Here is a 6,693-nt window from a genome sequence, read left to right on the forward strand (position 1 = left end):
TGCAGCCCTCTTCCTTCATTACTTGAAAGTATGAGTGTATATCCAAAAGCCTCAAAACTAGTTAAGTAAATCACTACCATAGGTTCCCTGATCACTTATTCTCTAGAAACTTCCACCCAAAAAACCAACTGAACATTGTCCTAGAATCAACATTTCCACAATGTATTATGTCATCACAGCCACTGGTGCCAGAAATATGGTTGATGATCAGCAAGAATTTCATGGGTAACCACATAAAATCTTTGCCCCAAAAACCAAAAGTATTATGTTCTACCTGAAGACTATCTAGTCTTTTAATTCCAGTGATATTCAAAAGCAGAAGTTTATCTTTAAGATTTCCACCCCTTTTCATAATCAATTTTAAATGTTTTCTAAAAGATGCATAGAAGTCACATTCAACTCCATCTAGAAATTACCATGTAGGGCCCATAAAGTATATGTTCTCTCTCTGCTTGTCCAAATTGGGAGTGACAGGATAACCGAATTTTATAGCTTTTCCAAACATTACTTTTTAATAGACTTTAGAGGTAATATGACATGATATTCTTTCTACAGTTAGCAATTCCTAAACCCACCTAGAAATTTTTAAAACAAAGAAGGAAATAAACACACCAACACTAATATCTTTTTATTTAGAAAAGTAAAGCACAGAGGGGCTGGAGTGGTGGCTCAGTGGTAGAGTGCACGCCTAGCATGCGTGAGACACTGGGTTCGAACCTCAGCACCACATAAAAACAAACTAATGTTTCCACCTAAAATTAAAGATACATAAATAAATAAATATTTTTTTAAAAAAGTAAAGCACAGAAATAAATTAGTTTGAAATATGAAGGGCAAAAATAAAACTAAAAGACTTTGTTCTGCTTTCCTTTACTTGGCTTGCATTATTGGTATGTACACAGTATTATTTCACTAGTGTAAAAGTAACTGATTTGCTGCTGATTTTTTTATTTACTACAATGAAAGACCAACAGCTTAAAGCAGTTATTTATCTTCTCCCTCCTACTCTTTTCATTTAAAATCAATAAAGCATGTAACAACACAGTACCCAACAAAACTATAAACCCAAAACACTAAAAAGCTAATAATTTCTACTTTTGCCCTAACAACAGCCAAACATTAGCTGTGCTTTTAAATATAATTACTATCATGACAAAATGGTCAAAATATCAAATGAGGACACACTTGTGCATTTCAGAAAATTAATCTTCTAGAATTGTTTAAAGAAACCACTCTTTTTCTTTTTCCCTACCCAACATTCTAAGAAGGACCGCTTAAAAGAACTGCTTTAAATCCAACACAACACAAACATTTTTTTCTAAGAAATCTGAGCTGTCAACTTATGGGTCACATTTCAACCTGATGTGATTTGAAACAGCTAAGGTACTGAATCCTTAAATATAGGGTGTGTAATGGAAGCCTGCTCACAGATCCTTGATTCCACTGAGACCAGGAAAGCTTTAATAAGATATAACTATAGAAAAAGGCAACCAGGGAGCATTACCCCTTTATCCAATTGTATACCACAGTCCAAGATCTCTTCCATTCCTTAAATTTTATATTTCCAGTAAAATGCTTTACTAACACTGAGCTAACGTCACCCTAAATTATATTTAACCAATGAAGGTAGTTAAAAATATTAATTACCAAAAAAATTTAAATTCATAATTGGTGAGCTCCTTTTCTACCTCTGCTTCAGTATCCTGACATCTAAAAGTCAAAGAACTCCTCTTGTTAAGAGGGAAATTCCCAGGAGGAAGAAGGCTCAGATCCAGTCTGAGAGCGCACACAATGGAATCACAGCTGCCGATGCACATCTTTTTCTAGATGTCTCCATATGCTTGAGAGGTTTTTTTTTTCCCCCTAACCAGGCATTAGGGGACTTGCTTGCCTCTGCAACCAAGAATCTGATAACATTTTCAAGGTTTGATGGAAGGAATGAGTAAAATGATGTGTTGCTCTTAATCATATAAAACAGAGAGAAGGAGGTGCATGAGAGTGGCCATCAGTAACTACAGTAACTAATGATGGGGGTAGAGGGTTGAATGTTGTTAAATTTTGAATGTCTATAACACTCCCTACTTCCGACAATTTAAATAAATGTTTGTTTTATCTTCTCAGTTTTGACTCTTTTATCACTAAAATAATACCTCAAGGGCTATAGCAGAATGCAATTAATTTATGTCTACACGAACACCCAAGATTATACTTGACTGGGAATTCACATGCATTTTAAAATGGTATATTACAACAGAATACTGTTCCTTAAAACCATATTTTCAATTATTTCTTAGTAACCCAACATTAACGAAAACTTGAAAACCTGATAGATGACATAAATCTCATGCCCATAAAATATCTTTTTTAAAAGCCTCAAAATTAAACTCATGGGATGCTTATCCCAAAAGTGAATGGATTCATTCTTAATCTAACACTGTTCATTCTTTGAACTCCCAAAGATTCTACAAATTCCAGTTGGGAAAAGGAGCATTTCTGCTGCCAGGATGCACTAAACACACCAACAAAGAACAGGAGAGTGCGGGCGTACACACACACACACAACACACACACACAAGCGCACTGTAGCAGCTGCTGTCTTTTTAAGACTGCTATTCCTGCCTAGCAACCTGTGCTCCTTACAGAAAAGCAAAGACTTACCTTCTCTGTTCCTGAAAGTCAGGAGTTGAGAAAGTCACTTGACTGAACGCAACTGTTAAAACAACCAAAGATGTCTCCTAACCTTGTATAAACCAGAAAAGTATCCACACACTGTACTATTCAGCAGTGTTTAAGAAGAAAACTAAAATTATTTTTAGGAATCTTTTGTGTGGGAGTAATCTGGCAAACTACATTTTACTCAGACTTTTTTTTTCTTCTGTAGACAAATATTCTTTGACTAGCTTTGCTCCTTAAAAACCCACGCTTAATGTTTCAGTGATGCTTTGGTTTCTAACTTCATTTTGTTTACCCAAGAAAAAGCAGGGGGGGGGGGGAGAGCATACCATAAACTACAACATTTTTTTTTCCTGTCGTCCCCCAAACGCCAAACTTTCAAATGCACTTTGGTAATTGGCGGTCTAATTACACAAGGAACCAGTGAAGCCATTACAAACAATGATGCTTTACACTCCCAATAATCAGCTGACGTAAGACTACCCCATGCCTTCATTCTCAGGGTACCCTTTTAAATTTCATTGTCCCCATGCTGGAGTGGCTGATTAAAATGAGACACTGGCAAACGGGCAACTTCTATGATCCTCAGCAGGTAAACCCGGCGCTGAGGTCCAGAACATAATCACTACAACATATGCCATTTTAGAACCGGGCCACGGGAGTTACTGCCACATCCTAAAGTGGCTTTAGACTTCGTCTTGTCTCAGACAACGCCTCTCGCGGTACAAGAGAAATACAGTATCTCGTGTACCTCTACGTGCACCTCTTACAAACCAGACGCCGTGTAAGTGACACTACCCCACCGATCAAGGTACGGGTGACTAGGGATGGACAAGAGTGGACGGCTCTTGGCGTCTCCATGACTCCCCCGCCCCGCTTGCAACTCTGCTCCAACTGGTCCGGGAGAAACCCCGCCCCCTTTCTTCCTCCGGTCTCCACGATTGGCTTACCGACACCCGGCAGGTCAGCTCCCCGCCTTCGATTGGCTCACTGCCCCATCAGTCAGACGCAGCAAGATTCGGGTCGGTGGGAGGGGAAGGCGTTGGAGGTGGTGGAGTGGGAGTGGGATTAGAGGACGAGGTGGCGGATGAGGGTGTTCAGCTTGGTCTCAGGTTTAGGAAAGTTTCCCCTACCAGTGACGGACCCAGAAGGCGTTAGACTCACTCCAGCTCCCGGCCGGTTGAAGGGGCTCCGGTCCCCGATTCCCGCCCCTTGGTCCCGCAGGCCCCGGAAACCACTAGGGGGAGGGGGAAGAGGGAGGGACCATCTAACCACGGACCGACCCACCCCCGATCTCGGAAGAGGCGCCTCCGGGACTCCCCGGAGGGGCGGGGGGCGGGGAGCGCCAGCCCGCAGCGACGACCCCGGCCCCCTCCCCCAGTAGCCCCAAGGGGCCCTAGAGAGGCGTGTCCCCAGGACCGGGGCGTGACCGTCGCGAGCCGGCCGAAGGGCCCCTCCCGCTTCCCGCCTGGGGCCCTGAGGGCCTGTCCCTTCAGGGGCGGGGAAAAGGGGGAGAGAAAAGGGGGCGCTGGCGAGCCAACCCGGAACCTCCCGGACCGCCTCCCGCCCCCGGCCCCGGCCCCAGCGCGCCTCCAGCACACATGCCCGCACCCAGAAAGTTAAGTCAGGGGCGAGCCCAGCTCGGCGCCGCCGCGGCCCGGCCCCCGGCTCCCCGCCCCCACCACGGCCCGGCCTGCTCGGCCCGAGCGCGCCGCCGCCCCGTCCGCTGCAGCTCCTTCCCGTCCGCCCGCGGCGCGCGGCGCCCCTCGCCCCCGGCGCTGACACGGGCCCGGCTGCCTGCCCGGCCGGGGCTCCCCTCCTCCTCCTTCTCCACCTCCTCCTCCCAGAGGCTCAGCCCGCCGACCGCCTCTGACACTCCGCTTCACCTTCACACACCCCCAGCACTTCCCGAGTCCTGCCTCCCCTCGCCCGTCTCCCACCCTGCGCTGCAGCCGCAAAGCGTTTCCCTCAAAGAATGCACCTTCTGGGGATTCACCTTCCCAGCTCAGCCGCGCTGCCCTCGGGAGAGCCGGAGCCTCGGCTCTCTCCGACCCCGCACCGATCTGGGCGGCAGGCACTCGCTCCTCCAGTGGGGGCCGCGCCCGCGCCCCCGGCCTCCCCGCCGCGCCTCGGCGCTCACCTCTTGCCTGCGCCGCGGGCTGCAGCCTCCGCCCGCCTCGCGCTCCGGGACTCGTCTCCCGAGCTCTCGCAAGGCGCTGGAGCGCCTCCTTTCTCTCCCGGGGACTCCGCGTCTCCCCGCCGCTTCCCGCCCTCCCCACCCCCCAAACCCCAACTCCCCAGCTCCGCGGCGCCTCCGGGATGCAACTCCCGTTTTCCGCACACTCGGGCAGCGGTGCCCGCACACAAAAACAGCCCTCTCGGAGGCGCACGGCTCCTCCGGGCTCCGCGCAGGAAGGGCAGTCGCGGCTGGGGGTGGGGACGCGGCGCCCCCCGCCTGCCTCCCACCCGCCCTCGCAGCCCCTGGGGAAGGCGCGGTTACCGGCTCCGGTCGGTCACGCCGTCAGGTGCCGGCTGCCGTCGGCGCTGACCTTCGCCGCCGAAGCTGTAGCTGAGGCTGCGGCCGCCATGTTCCCGTGTTAATAACTGCTGCCTGGTTGTTTATTTCAATGGAGATCCTCCCCCAACTCCCTCCTCCTCCTCCTCCTCCACTCCTCCTCCTCCTCCTCCTCCTCCTCCTCCGCCGCCGCCGCGTCTCCGCACTTGCGGAGAGAGACAGACCGCGCGAGCTCGCGAGCAGAGGAGAGGGCTCGGGAGCCAGGCCGTCCCTCCCTCCGCCTCCCCGGCAGTGGCCGCCGCCAAGTCCTGTCACTGGGGAAAGGACGGGGCGGAAACTTGCCTCCCGTGTCCCGGAGGAGGGGGCAAAGGTGGATTGAGGGTTCTCACCAGAGCAGACCCTGGCCGGGGGGTCCACAGCATCTCTGTCGGCAGAGTCCTCTGGGAATGGGAGAAGTGAAGAGCGAGGGGACAAAATGGGTGACTGTGGTAGAGGGAGGGTGACCTATGGGTGACTGGAAGTGAAGGGAGAGTAAACAGAGGACTCCATGGGAGGGCAAAGGGCAGTGCCAAAAAAGAAAGCGAGTGGGACAGCAGGGCCGCACTGTGGAGGCAGTGGGACCCTGGGGTTGCAGACGGCGGGGACGATGCCTCCAGACGAAGATTCTGGAGAACCAAGTGCCAGAACCTGGAGAGGAACCTCCAGCCCGCGCTCTGTCCGGGCCGTTTCTGCCAGACCCCAGCACCCCTCGGGCGCACCTCACACACGCACCGCGCCTTGCCGCTGCTCCCAGGAGGCGCCCCTCGGCGGTCAAGTCCCCCTCGGTTCCGATGAGGTTTCGTTTCCCCTGTGGCAGTCCTTATCTCAGAGGGGATGGAGGGGCGCGACTGTGGGAGACGAGCTTAAAGGGGTGCCACCCAGCAATTGCATGATAAAGCAAATGCTGCTGTGCGCACTGTGTAAAACCTGACCTGGTTGAGCATTCTCAGCGCGCCATGAAGTCACAAAAGTTTTTTTTTTTTTTTTTTCATTGCAGAATCCACTCTCTAGACATGAGTGAAGTATTGGGGAGACTCAGGAGATTATCACCAAAAAAAAAGTGAGACACCTCCTCCCACCCCCGCACATGTTAATTTAATTTTACACTTAAAAAACGAGTTTCCAACTTAGATATAATTAGTTGAAATGAGCAACATTTATTTAACAGTAGTTAAATATAAAAGGGAAATAATGAGAAAGGTCACTTGTCATAGACAATCAGTGTTTATCAAACACTATGTGTCTGGCACTGTGCTAAGTGATTTATATACACTATATAGATTTTAATCATCAAGCCTCACAAAATAATTACTATTTTTATACTTCCCCTAAAAAATGAAGCTTAAAGAAGTAAATTTTCTAGGGTCACACCACCAAAAAGTTGAAGATTTGAGTCCAGGTCTAGGGAACCCCAAAGCTTATACTTTTAATAGAATTTAAACTTCCAATTTGTGAAACTACCACTA

At 49.5% G+C, this 6,693-nt stretch overlaps 1 protein-coding gene across 7 annotated transcripts in view; it reads right to left on the reverse strand.

Moving 5' to 3' along the window:
* NCOA2 (nuclear receptor coactivator 2) overlaps window positions 1-5,980 on the reverse strand; it is a 259,126-nt gene extending 253,146 nt beyond the window's left edge. For 2 of the 7 annotated variants that reach the window (XM_081266688.1, XM_081266680.1), the window contains exon 1: window positions 5,174-5,461. The gene's annotated coding sequence lies outside the window, so the exon portion shown is untranslated. Of the gene's footprint in view, window positions 1-3,623; window positions 4,079-4,813; window positions 4,835-5,173; window positions 5,463-5,577; window positions 5,901-5,959 lie in introns of those variants that run through there. The other 5 variants (XM_081266684.1, XM_081266681.1, XM_081266687.1 and 2 more) reach the window with 5 other exon arrangements.
* Window positions 5,981-6,693: the final 713 nt, after the last annotated feature.

Source organism: Spermophilus citellus, assembly GCF_964194105.1.
Source record: "Spermophilus citellus genome assembly, chromosome: 14".
Taxonomy (NCBI): domain Eukaryota; kingdom Metazoa; phylum Chordata; class Mammalia; order Rodentia; family Sciuridae; genus Spermophilus; species Spermophilus citellus.